This window comes from Acinonyx jubatus, chromosome A1 (genome assembly GCF_027475565.1).
Source record: "Acinonyx jubatus isolate Ajub_Pintada_27869175 chromosome A1, VMU_Ajub_asm_v1.0, whole genome shotgun sequence".
Classification (NCBI taxonomy): Eukaryota; Metazoa; Chordata; class Mammalia; order Carnivora; family Felidae; genus Acinonyx; species Acinonyx jubatus.
This window is the reverse complement of record NC_069380.1, coordinates 97469064-97482628: the sequence shown is the minus strand read 5'-3', so window position 1 is coordinate 97482628 and position 13565 is coordinate 97469064. Positions and strand designations below refer to the sequence as shown.

The 13565-nt window shown below is 38.1% G+C and overlaps 1 protein-coding gene across 2 annotated transcripts in view; it reads right to left on the bottom strand.

The window, feature by feature from the left end:
- Positions 1–13565, bottom strand: part of PRR16 (proline rich 16) — a 669457-nt gene that overhangs the window by 470377 nt on the left and 185515 nt on the right. The window contains exon 5 of one of the 2 annotated variants that reach the window (XM_053220118.1): positions 9264–9433. The gene's annotated coding sequence lies outside the window, so the exon portion shown is untranslated. The remainder of the gene's footprint in view (positions 1–9263; positions 9434–13565) is intronic. The other variant, XM_053220123.1, reaches the window with a different exon arrangement.

The following is a 13565-nucleotide window of genomic DNA, read 5'->3' as shown; positions in this document are numbered from 1 at the left end:
GAGAATCCCAGGCAGGCTCCACAGTGTCAGTGCAGAGTCCATGTGGGGCTCGAGGTCACAAACCGTGAGATCATGACCTGAGCTGAAATCAAGAGCTGGACGCTTAAGTGACTGAGCTACGCAGGTGCCCCATTTCACTTCCTCTCTTAAAAACTTCCAGAGAGGGGTGGCTGGGTGGCTTAGTCAGTTAAGCGACTGGCTCAGTCAGCACAGAGCCTCCTTGGGATTCTCTCATTCCCTTCATCTCTGCCCCGCCCCTGCTCATGTGCTCTCTCTCTAAATAAACATCATAAAAAGAAAAAAGTTCCAAAGAGATAGGAACAAAAACTAGCCTGATATTCATGGCTTTTTACAATCTAATGGGAGTTGTATATCTAGACTCTCCTAATTCCTCCATCCAGAGGGCCATGTCCCAATCATTCCCTCAAGTCCCAGTTTAATTAAAACCACCTTTACCAGGGGCGCCTGGGTAGCTCAGTCAGTTAAGTGTCTGACTTTCACTCAGGTCATGATCTCACGGCTCGTTAGTTCGAGTCCCACATACGGCTCTGTGCTGTCAGCTTGGAACCTGGAGCATGTTTTGGATTCTGTGTCTCCCTCTCTCTCTGCCCCTCTCCCACTTGTGTTCTCTGTCTCTCGAAAATAAATAAATGTTAAAAAAAAAATTAAAAAAAAAAAACTTTTCCAGAAACTTTTACACATGAATGTATGCATACATATACGAATAACAGTAGTGGGAAACAGTATCTTTCCTCCAAAAAATTTTTCTGTGGGCACACGTCCTTTTCTCTTGTGAATAATAATTTGTTTTAATCCACTAATTATTACCTCTGGTAGACTGTGATAGTCTTTGGGCACACTCATTTTTGTTACTAGTTACCAAGTAAACTAGAGTAACCAGGACAGCTGTAAAAAGCACAATGAATATAAACGCTGCATGTGCTGACAAGCTTTTCTGGTACCACTACACGTCTAGACCCAGGTCCAAACCTCTCTCAGGAAACCCCTCTCTTTTCCCTGGCCAACATATTAAGGAAGCAACCCTCGTATTGCTCCAGTCCTGGATATTTTCTATTCTGTTCCCTTGCTTTATTTCCATAATAACCTTACTCCTACTTTCAATCATCTAACGATTTCCCAGCTCAATTGCTCTTTCTCTTGCTATCTTAAACTAAAAGCCCCTCGAAAAGAGGAAAGTTAGTCAGGTGCCTGCGTCACTCGGGCAGTTAAGTCTCCGACTTCAGCTCAGATCATGATCTCAGGGCTCATGAACTCAAGCCCCACAAAAGGTGAGCTTGAGCCCCGCTCCAGGCTCTGCACTCTCTCTCGCTCTCTCCCTCACTCTCTGCACCTCATGGGATTCTCTCTCCCTCTCCCTCTCTCTCTCTGCCCCTCACTCACTCGCACTCTCTCACTCTGATAAATAAATAAATAAATAAATAAATAAATAAATAAATAGATGGATGGATAGATGGATGAATAGTTTTTAAAAAAGAAAATAGGAATGTTGCTTTTGTTCCAGTATCTCACATCGTTGGCAGTGAGTAACTGCTGAATAAAGAAGTGGACCAACACCTACAGGTGTTCTGTTCTGACATGGAAATGGAAAATCATGCAAATAAAAAACAAGGAGAAGGCGACTTCTTAAATGTGATAAATCAAAGATGATCACGTGTGGGTTACAGGCGGACTGAGGTGCTGTGACCTCTGCATCAAGGATGGAAAATCGTCCCTGGGCATGGCCCAATGCAACGCTACTCTTCTTCTAAGAGGCCAGTAAGTCCTAGAGGTGCCAAGGCTACACTTCATTTTCCCTGCTGGCATCATCACTTCCCAGCTTAAGACAGGATGTGAACAGCTACTGTTAGCAAATGAAATCCAGCTGAGGCAAAACGATGGGAAGTGACTTGGCAAAGAAAATGACAGCAATAATGGGGAATAAGAAATCCCAGGCATATGAGGGAAAAGGTTTCAGAGGCTAACTCCCAGGAAAGGATTTATTACCAAAATGATAAATTGATTCTCTTGCCAGAATTGCTATTTAACAAGCAGAAACAACGCTAGGCCACATTTATTAGCCCACTGAATCTAAACCATTTAGCCTTATTTCCTTAAACTCCATATCCTAATAAATCCGTGGTCCTCAGGCTTTGGCAGCATACCTAGGGAATGTGTGAAAAGTTAACACATGTGTGTCGAGTGTGTATGTGTCTATACATGTGAATAGGTACGCGTGGAGTATATGAGTAGGTTTGCATGGAGTATATATATCAATATGTACATTTAAAACCTCAGTAAGCTATATATAGTCAGTTCTCACTATTTGTGGTCACCACGTTCTATCACATCACCACAAACAATGAATGAGTCAATACTGAATTATTGCCACCAGGGGAAATACTGGGTTCAGCTCTACTAAGTCTCTCTTCGTATTTTCCTCAAATGACCAATACTTAACCGTATTTTATGTGTGTTTCCATTTAAAAACATCTTATTTAATATACACTGTTGATTCCTTACCAGTGAACTCATGGTGGATGCCTGAATGAAGCTTATCTTACACATTTCCTTCATGAGGCACATCAGAGCCTTCTTGCACTAAGGAATGCTAGACAGGATTTCAGCACTATATCTGGAGGCCATTTTAAAGAGTGAAATCTTCCACAAAAAGTCCACAAATTTGAAAAATGTTGTCACTAAACAGATTGTGAAATGGACATTTATTTACAGTATGAGAGCCAAAAGAATAAGGTCAAGTGAAACCTTGTATGACCATAGCTGGCAGTATATGGATGGGGCCACCCCAGATTTTTCTCCCCCCTGCAGAGGTATAGGTCTGTGAATGATCACAAAAGCATTGTGAATATTAATGTGGGGGTTACAAGTACATTTTACCAAGTAGGTGAATTCATACACACAAAAATCCACAAATGACAAGGACTGAGTATATGCATCTGTGCATGTTTATTATACATATTGCTGTGTGTGTGTGTGTGTGTTTGTACGCAAATTCAGAGAAAGAAGACAAATGATACATTTGAAAGTTGGCAAACTGGCATATGGGTTAAATAGAAAGCAGTAATTTTCCTTTAAAATTCTGTTGCTGATTAATTAAATAGGCTTTGTTTACAATTTAATTAGATATGTAAGTGATTTTTGAGAAATTGGCAATATATAAGTACTAAGGGAATGAAAACTTAGTTACCTCCAAAATTACTCTCCGCTTCCAGAAATAGAAACAGGTAAAAATGGTAATGAAAATAAATATTTACAGCCCTGCCAAGAACCAATCCAATCATTGTCAGTCTTTGTCAATTTTCTTCTTCTTCAAGCATTCATGCCACTGAATTTCTGCTTTTCTTAATACTTTGGATAGACTGTTATGGCACAGATTTCTAACTTAAGGTGACAATTTTAGAAACTGGACCAACAGAGTTGAGAATGTACTAAAATCAGTAGGCAAGACCTAAAAGGAAAAGCCAGAAAACAGATCATAATGTATAAGATGAAGTTCAAAGGGATAATACTTTATTCATTGAGTACACACCATGGGCCTGGCCTTCGAATTTGAATGGGTAGTGAAAATGGATCCTTGTAGCAGTACACTGAGACAACAAATGAGGAAGAAGGAGAGAAGGAGGAAAGGTTCACTTTCTTCTCAGTCACAAAATCACAATTTTTTAGAAAAATAAAATACTAGTTTAAACTCACATACTAAAAAATGAAAGAACCTTGGAAAACAGTTTTTCAGTTTCTTCTAAAACTGAACATACTCCAACCAGACAATGGCCCCCCTTGCTATTTACCCCAAAAGAGTTGAAAACTTATGGCCATACAAAAACCTGTATGCAATTGTTTATACCAGCTTTGTTCATAATTAGCCAAACTCAGAAGCAGCCAAGACATCCTTCAGCAAGTGAATGGGTAAATGGTGATACATCCAGACAACAGAATATTATGCAGCACTAAGAAGAAATGAGCTGTCAAGACGTGGAAGAAAGTTAAATGCCTATTACTAAGTGAAAGAAGCCAATCTGAAGATGCTACCAACTCCATGATTTAAACTATATGACATTCTGGAAAAGTCAAGAATAAGAGAAGGCGAAAAGATGAGAGGTTGCCAGTTGGTTGAGGGGAGGGATGAGTTAGTGGAGTACAGAGCATTTTTAAAGCAATGAAAATACTCTGATACCATAATAATGGATACATGTCTATATACATTTGTCCAAAACCATAGAATATACCAACACCAAGAGTGAACCCTAACATAAATTATGGGCTGTGGTGATTATGGTATGTCAGTGTAGGTCCAGAAATTTTTATAAATGTACCACTCTGGTGGTGGATGCTAATAATGAGGGAAACTAGAGGTGCTTGGTGGCTCAGTCAGTTAAGCCCCTGACTCTCAATTTTGGCTCAGGTCATGATCTCACGGTTCGTGGGATTGAGCCCCGTGTCATGTGCAGACCCTGCTTGGGATTCTCTCTCTCTGCCCCTCTCCCACTCATGTGCATGCTCTCCCTCTCAAAATAAAAAATAAATAAACATAAAAAAAAATAATGAAATTATGCCATTGATGGAGCTGAGGGTATAAGGGAAATCCCTGGAAGCTTTCTCTCAGTTTTGTTGTTAACCTCAAAGTGCTCTAGAAATAGATTCTTCAAAACTTTTCTTAATTAAAACAAAAATGAAAGAATGATAAAAGTGCATCCAAATGAAGATATAATATCACTAGGAAGTTAACTTACTTTGTCAGTAAGAACAGAATTAGGTAAGAACAGTATGTTTCTGGTGAGCTTACATAGATTCTTTAAAAGGTTAATTAAATAATTAAAGAATTTAATGAACCTATCAAGTGGAAAAATTTGCTGGAAAAAAAATCCTCAACAGTTCATGACAGCTCCTCATTACTGTTAGAATGCCACTTAGAGTCTGCTGTTGCCATCCAGCAGACAGCTGAACTTTGCCAGGATCAGTAAATATCACAAATAAAATGGTCTACCCAAAGCAGACCTGTAATTAACCACTGAACTAATCGTTCTAAATCGAATACCCGCACAGAACTACGCAATCCAGAAGCTGATAGAGAAAGTAAGCATTGCAAAATAATGACCTGATCTTACAGTTCTTTGCTTCCTATGTTAGGATATTGAATAAACAAATTAATTCTGCAGAAAGAACAAGCCCAAATCAGAGTGACACGGTGCCACAAACTAGTGAAATTCTGATTTCAGATCAATCTCATGTAGAAAACCTTAAACACACACACACACACAATTCCTTTCTTTTTTAACTTTTTTTTAGTATTTATCTTATTTTTGAGAGAGAAAGAGAGAGAGAGAGAGAGAGAAAGCACAAGCAGAGTAGAGGCAGAAAGAGCCAGAGACAGAACCTGAAGCAGGCTCCAAGCTCTGAACTGTCAGCACAGAGCCCAACATGGTGCTCAAACTCAGGAACCGTGAGATCATGACCTGAGCTGAAGTCAGACGCCTAACTGACTGAGCCACCCAGGTGTCCCCACATTATTCCTTTCTTAACTTCAGAAGTCTTTGGAAACTCATGAGGGAGGAGAGCTGTTTTTATTTAAATATGAAACAAATTGAAACAACACTGAAACACATTAAAGAAATGCACCAAGGTAATTCTTCACTAACAACTATAGCTTCATTTTTAAATATTATAATAATGAAAATATTTGTTGACTGCTTATAACACCTAAGTCATTGTTCTGGGGACTTCACAAATAATTAACTGATTTGCTTCTTAAAAAAACACCATCTTGGGGCGCCTGGGTGGCTCAGTCGTTAAGCGTCCGACTTCAGCTCAGGTCACGATCTCACGGTCCGGTCCATGAGTTTGAGCCCCGCGTCGGGCTCCGGGCTGATGGCTCAGAGCCTGGAGCCTGCTTCCGATTCTGTGCCTCCCTCCCTCTCTGCCCCTCCCCTGTTCATGCTCTGTCTCTCCCTGTCTCAAAAATAAATAAACGTTAAAAAAAATAAATAAATAAATAAATAAATAAATAAATAATAAAAAAAACACCATCATGTAGACGACACTATTATCCCAATTGTATACCGAAGAGAACTCAGGTTTAGAGAGTTTAAATTACTTGCCCATGGTCATGGGGGTCACGCTCGTAACCAGTGCCAGGACCACAAAAATTGTCTCTGATAAGCCACCCCACAAAAAGAGTTTTTTTTCTAATGCTCAGGACATTCAACCTTCACTTGAAGATCATCTACCCTTTCTTTTTACTTGCATTCTTCTTACTGTCACCATTTTCTCTAAGACCATTCTTTTTCCCCCTCTCTTTTTTACTTTGATTACTTTCCCACTGTTGTCTTCCCTGTCTTTAATAGTTGACTACAGGAAACTAATGTGCATTTATCACATAAATTAAATGACTTTGTGGTCCATACTGTATTATTCACTTTCCAAAAATCTATAGGGCCATTAATTAGATTTCTTGTTTCTTCTTAACTTTTCAGGGGATCCCTAGTTAGCAACCTTTGTTAGGAAAAGATTCTAAGGCCCTATTCTAGGTAAATTATAGTCACCCATTAGACTGAGGTGAGATCATGAAGCAACAGATAATTAGCACCAACAATCATAGAACCCACTCATGGATATACTGGCTTAACAAAACAAATTAAAAACTGGTCTGATTTAGAGAAGCTCAGAGAAGTTTTGTTTGGCTCACGCTATAATTTAAACTGTATTAAATTAGGTGAAAATACTTATTAACCAAAAAAAATGCATAGAAAATCTGAATTTCTGGTTTACCTTGATAAGTGGCAATGCTATTCCTGATTTTTCAGAGCAACAAGCAGATGATGTTGAGTGACAATTTCTATCTCCCTCAGACAAGCTTAGGACTCTACAATAGCGTTCCTACACACAGTTCACTCATTTACACCTGCTGGCCCCGTGGGACAGTTGATACTGTAGACCCTTGAGTTTAAAATCTTAGTAAGCCACCCAACCATGTCTAGGGTTAGAGCAGCAAAATTAAAAATGTGCTTCTAATTTGGTTTATAACTTCCTAATTCCTTTTTATTTTTTTACCAATTATTTCAAACTAGTTCTAAAATTGACCTAGTTTGGAAATTCACTAGTTCTCTTTTAAAGACCAAAAATTTAAATATATGACACATAAGAACACTGGAATTGACATTTTTGTATAAAATAGGAAAAATCCAGAGGTCAGCCCAGAAGATACTGTGACTATGTCAAATCCAGAGCAGATAGAAATCTTAAGAAAGAAATGTCATGCCCAAATAATGAAAGTGAGTCAGCAAAGGCAGTAATTATAAATTTTCATGTTTTTCAATACAGATAAAATTCTCTTCATTTACCCCAGATGTGTTTTTCTATAAAGCATGGTTGAATGGAAGCCTCTATGTTTTTGAATGGGTAAAGCTTAGAGATGATAACCCAAGTAACAGAGGCGAGGCTGGTGAACCTGTCCAAAAGAGGCATTTTCAGAACAAGCTTATGTTTTTATTTAGATGGTATGTTAGAGATCCATAAAAATAACAAAATTTCTAAAATCGCCTTTATTAGATATTTTTGGTAAGGGTGATTGAAAAGACCTCAATTTACCTGACTTTGGGTAGGCAGATGAATATTACAGTATTTTTAAAATGATCCACCCTCAAATTACCTACCTGGAATACCACTGCCCAGGATTTGGAATTAAACAGATGTAGATTTGAAACACGGTCAGCTATTTATTTTATAATAGTGAACATCTGGTAAGATAATAAACATGAGTTTCATAGCACAGTACCCAGGTTACATTAAAAAAAATGTATTCTCTGATACACAAATGTGCCTTCTGTGCCTCTCACACACAGCTGAGACATGCAGTCCTCAAAAAGCAGAGCTGAGCACGGAGGCCAAGTGTAGAGGCAGAGAGTTTGATTCTGAAGTTCCATAATGTTATCTATTAGGATACTTTAGAGACAAACATTAAAAATTAAAACCGTGGCCACTAGAAGAAGTTGCTATGGCTTTCAGAACTCATATAAAACAAAATAAGATGAAGTAATTTAAAAACTGCTGACATTTCCAATTAACCTTGCATTCTTTGGTGGTTCTTTATAAAAATTACTGAGAATATGCTCACATACAGCTCAGGGCTGATGCCAACATGCTCCTTCCCCTGGGACTGATCTAGTAGGGCAGTGGTTACCAAGATTTCTACCATTCTTTCATTTTCACTGGTATTTAACTAGTATTTCACTACCATTGCTCTGCCTTCTTGAAGTCCTATACCTCTACTTGCTATTGACATTAATCCTTAGCATTCTTTTGCTCTATAATAACCTCTCACTGAGTCAGGTCATTTTTGTCCTCCCCAGCTGCTGATAAAGCTTGCCCCAGGCAATTACTGTATTCACCTCAGACCATCAGAAGAAGATTTAGTTTTCCTAATGTCCGTGAACCTTTGGAAAGAACCCAAGTCTGTAAGATGACTCCCAGAGCAAGTCGAGCTTAACACAGAGCAGAAGCCTCTTCTTTGGTCTTTCTTGCCAATTGGTATCCCCATTTGCCTGCTGGATCCAGTGTTTCTTAATCCCAATTTCAGGGCTTGATTCTTTATATTCGTTGGATTTACATGACCCAATATTATTTTCCCAATGCCTTCAATTTTAACACTACACATTACTTAGTCCATTATACCACGAATCCTAAATAAGAGATGCTCCCACAGTCAGCTCCTATGGCAGACTCCCTGGCCTCACAGACAGGAAAAGTATTTCAAAAAAGACCATGAAAAAATAAAGGGTAAAAAAGGATAAACATCAAGGCAAACTAGAACAAAGCAAAGATCAGGGCAGAAGGAACAGAAAGCAATGGACACAAAGAGAAAGAACTTAACATCTGCTGAGTCTTATGTTGTCAAAATCAGTGGTGGCCACCCAGTCAAAAATATTTTACCTCCTTCAGGATAAATAAACTTCAAGAGATTAATAAATCTACCCAAAATTAGATACCCACCGACTTAAAGAACGAGAATTCAAATTCAGAACTGGCTACATTATCTACCAAAGCACAGGGCTCCCATAGCACATAACATAACAACATATATGTATTTTTTTTTCATCAGTTTTAATGACATATTGCTTAGGATGTGAGAAGCAGGGCTTGACACACCGCTTTGAGAGGAATGGAATGAGGGGATGCTGTTAGTACAAAGAGACTGAGGGAGGCAGGATGGGTAAGTTAAGAAGCTAAAAGAAAAAAAAATGTGTTCTTACCTGGGCCCTGGCTGCAGCCTGGTCCTGTGGAAAAGACAATGAGCAGTTAGCAACACCTGGGGGACAGGTGTTCTCCTTACTGGGATTAGAGCAGGCGGAGACCACAGTCTCCTAAGAGGCCATAGTTGAAAATAGTTCATCCAAAGGTAAGTTCTTCTTAGATCTTCCTCCTGAAACAGGGATACAATACTCTCGATATGAATTTACCCTGGGGAACGCAGAAAATTACACTTCTAAATTACAGTTAGAAACCCAACAAATAAATGTCACAAAGCTCCAACCTTGAAATGATAGGAAATCCTTGGAAATTAGAAATAGTGCTTTTTTTTTAAATGATAGAAGAAACCAAGACTCAAAGGGTTTAAACACCCTAAAACTGCAGAGATAACAAGAAGCAGAGTTGACACTGCAACACAGTTTATCAGACTCTGAAGTTATTTTTCATCATAAGTAGGCTGTAAGTTTCCATAACAATAACACATTGAAAAATTACCTTTTGAACTGGCTGAATAGAAATACTGATTTCCTACCTGAGATCATTATTTCAGATCATGGAGCCAAGTCGTAGTTGATTCATGTTATTTGTTTTTCAAAATGGAACTTGAGAACATGTATTAACTGCTGTAAGGAATGCTGAAACTCCACATTTAAAAAATGGTAGTTTAAATTGTGTTTTCTTTCTACATTTGCTCAATATGGAAATTGTTAATATTGTAGCTTTAGCGCCCATTTAAGTCTTCAGCTTACTTTTGCTAATTATAAGCAAATCAATTGTTATAAGAAGTAGAATGTGATATTATATATATATTTTTTTTCTTTAGTCAAGAGAATCATCTCCTGGATAGTTAGATTCCAAATGACTTGGCAAGACAGAAAGTCAATGAAGTACAATAAATAGACCCAGCGGAAACATTTTTCCTAAACAGCCCAGTCTAAACCACTCATTCTTCAGATATTGTCAAGATTGGATTAGCCTGGTTTAGGGAATCACATTTTCTAAATGAAATTTTGCAGCTGAAATGCCAAAGTTTTTATCATGCTATTATACCCTTGAGAAAAATAACAAGCAGACTATTTCACTCTTTTCTGGCTATTTGGTATGAAGCCTAAGTCATTTCCATAAAAGAACCAGATTTCTCCCTGACTCACCAGTACGTAAATTGGGATTAGCAGACTCTCAAAAAGTAACTGAAGGACAAAGAATAAAACACTGTTGCCATAATCACAAACCTGCAGAGTCTTCAGTAATGAAAATATTTACACTTCAGACTTTAGAACGCTAACGGGGAAAGACCTTGTGGAGAAATAACTCAATCAACCAAACCACACAGTTAAGCACTCCTACTCCTCACCATCATACACGTACTGAAGCCATCATCAAGTGAGTCTGAAGACAGTGAATAACCACCTCTATCTTCAGGTCCAGAGTTAAGAGTTTTGCTGATGCTTACAAACTCTGTTTTGAAAGGCAAAAATCAGGTGGAGTCTCTTTAGAGCCAGGTGACGATGACAAGGGCTTTTCATAGGACTCTGGTGCCTTCAAGGTCAACAGTAAAAGGAGTAGCAAAGGAGAGTGGGTAAGGATAGGGCAGAAATATTGATTTATGAGCTTTCCACACCTCAACGCTGTATTTCATGAAAGAAACGAACATAGGATTGTACAACCCCTATTTAATGCTGACTTGTCAAGTCTTATAAAGTATTTGATTCTAGCTTGTTACCTCTAAGGGTCAGGTCTCTGTTTTAAAGAAACTATAACCAATATCGTGACTTAAAATTCCCAGGGAAAAAAACAGCAGCTTGTCCATAAGACTGAGTGAAAATGTAAGATCTTCCACAATAACTGTATAGAAATTATATTTCTAGAAATACCTTGGGTAAAGTAGCAACAAAAGGTAAGTGGGCAACAAGGGGATTCCGTGTTCTCAGCCCCTCTTGTCCTTGTGGCACATTATATTTGTATATATTCTGTCTTTCTGAGTATGGTAAAGATCAGTGTGATAAGGACCAAAACGTGCTGGTAAATGCATAAAGCTCTGAAGCATATAATATGGTAGTGCCATTATTATCATCATCATCACCATAATGCTCACCAATGAGTCAGGAAAAGAATCCTAATTATAGTGTAGGAAAAAAAAAAAAATCAAGCTGCCCTGGCAAGAGAAATGTAATAGATGAATTATTTTTGCAGTGCTATCTGATCATCAAGAGATATTGCCTTTAATCATTTCTTACATCTCTTACCATGAGGTAGAGTGAAGACATTTCCTTGAAGTAACTTGAAGGGAAATGTTTACATTACATACTTACAGCCTCACATTAATACAATTTTGTAAGTGTTCTAGGCTATTTCACACAGGACAACCGCTACCTAATAGAGGAGCTAATTAATAGAGCTAATTAATAGAGGAGACCTCCTGCAGAGGCATCAGAATTGAATTGTGAGACAGGGGTCCCAAATTTGAGTTCCAGGTTCTAACTAACACACCATAAAGATTTTGCCCTTCAAGCCTTCAACCTTTTCTTCTATAAAATAAAATCTTTCTCTGTTTATGGCTAATTTAAGTAGCCTGTATATACGAGGAATGAGGTAGGAACACCAAAGGTAGAGTCAGAGGGAAGAACATATAATTTCTGCTTTCAAGGAATGTGTAAATACTACAGGACACCACTACAGATACCACAGACACACACACACACACACACACACACACACAAACACACAAACATACACACACACCAAAATTAAGCATAAGCAGTGATAAGCTTTAAGGTTACAGTTGACCGATAAGATGTAGTAAAGGTAAACTACTAATGCAGAGATTGAAAAGTCTGCCTCAGTTATAAACATGTAGAATATAAACAGGTAGGACCGCATACTGTGGGTAATTGTAATGTGTAGACATAGGTCCATCAATGGCAACAAAAGGAACGCTCTGGTGGGAGATGTTGCTAAGGGGGAGGAGGCTACACATATGAGGGGGTGGGGGTACTTGAGAAATCTCCCTACCATCCCCTCAGTTCTGCTGCAAACATAACACTGCTCTAGAAAAACAAAGTCTTGGGGCACCTGGGTGGCTCAGTCAGTTAAGCATCTGACTCTTGATTTTGGCTCAGGCCATGATCTCATGGTTCATGAGACGGAGCCCTACGTCAGGCTCTGAGCTTAGAATTCTTTCTCCCTCTCTCTGCCCCTCCCCTGCTTGTGATTCCCCCCCCCCCAAAATAAATAAATAAATATTTTTAAAAAACAAAAAATAATAAAAAGTAAAATAAAAAATAAAACAAAGTCTTAATGAAAACAAATAGCACGTGTCTTCAAAAGTTCATCTGAAGAAAGAGGACTTAAAAGACAAGAGTAGAGATGGACTGTGGAACTTACTTAGGTTTGATATCTAAATTTTATTCAATATGAACAGGTAATGAGGATGTGAGTCTTTGTATTACAAGAGGATTTGCCTAAGTAGTGACTTGCCCACATAGAATCCTTACTTGTTTTCACTGATACTTTTCAGAATTACTGAATTGTCTCCCACTTAGAATGCAGTAAACGCAGATATTCAGAATAATTTCTACTTCTCTTATTAAAAAAAAAGATATGGCTCTATCAAATGACTTTTCTTAAAACAGAGGCCTAACAATCATAGTTATTCATTAGATATTATTATTAGATATATAGAGAGAGATCATTACATACATATTTTATATATATCTTGAAAGTTTGCAATCACTGAAAGTGATGCTCTTTTAGAAATGTTTACTGCATAATCATTGTGGCAGAGAAGGAAAAGTACTGCTTAAGAAGAAGATGACCTTTATTGTCATCAGTTTTTTCCTAAGTGACAAGAAAATTTTCTGGGCTACAGTTCTCGCTCCCCAAAATTCCTTTCCTTCTTTCTTCCTCTCCTCTCCTCCATCTTCCCTCCTTCTTTTTTCTTTTCCTTCTCTTTTTTCTCCTCCTCCCTCCCCTCTTCCCCTTTCCTTTTTTCCACCATTATATTTATGAAGTGTTAAGAATCATCTCGAAATACAGAGATAAAAGAATCAGTAATGGCCCCTAAGAAACTTATTTGCTGGTTAGAAAGCAAATTAAAAAATTAGCAAAATATAGAAAATTCACCTGAAGTAAATTTTAAGAGCAAATAGGAATTAACCAGTTATTCTCATAGGTGCCGATAGAAGCAACTGCAGATGACCAGGGATGCACACCCAACACAGGACGCCTAAATAAAGATGGACAAGGCGAGGCACATGGGAGGAACCATGTGGATAAAGTAGTATTTGCAATTGAAGGAAAGGTAA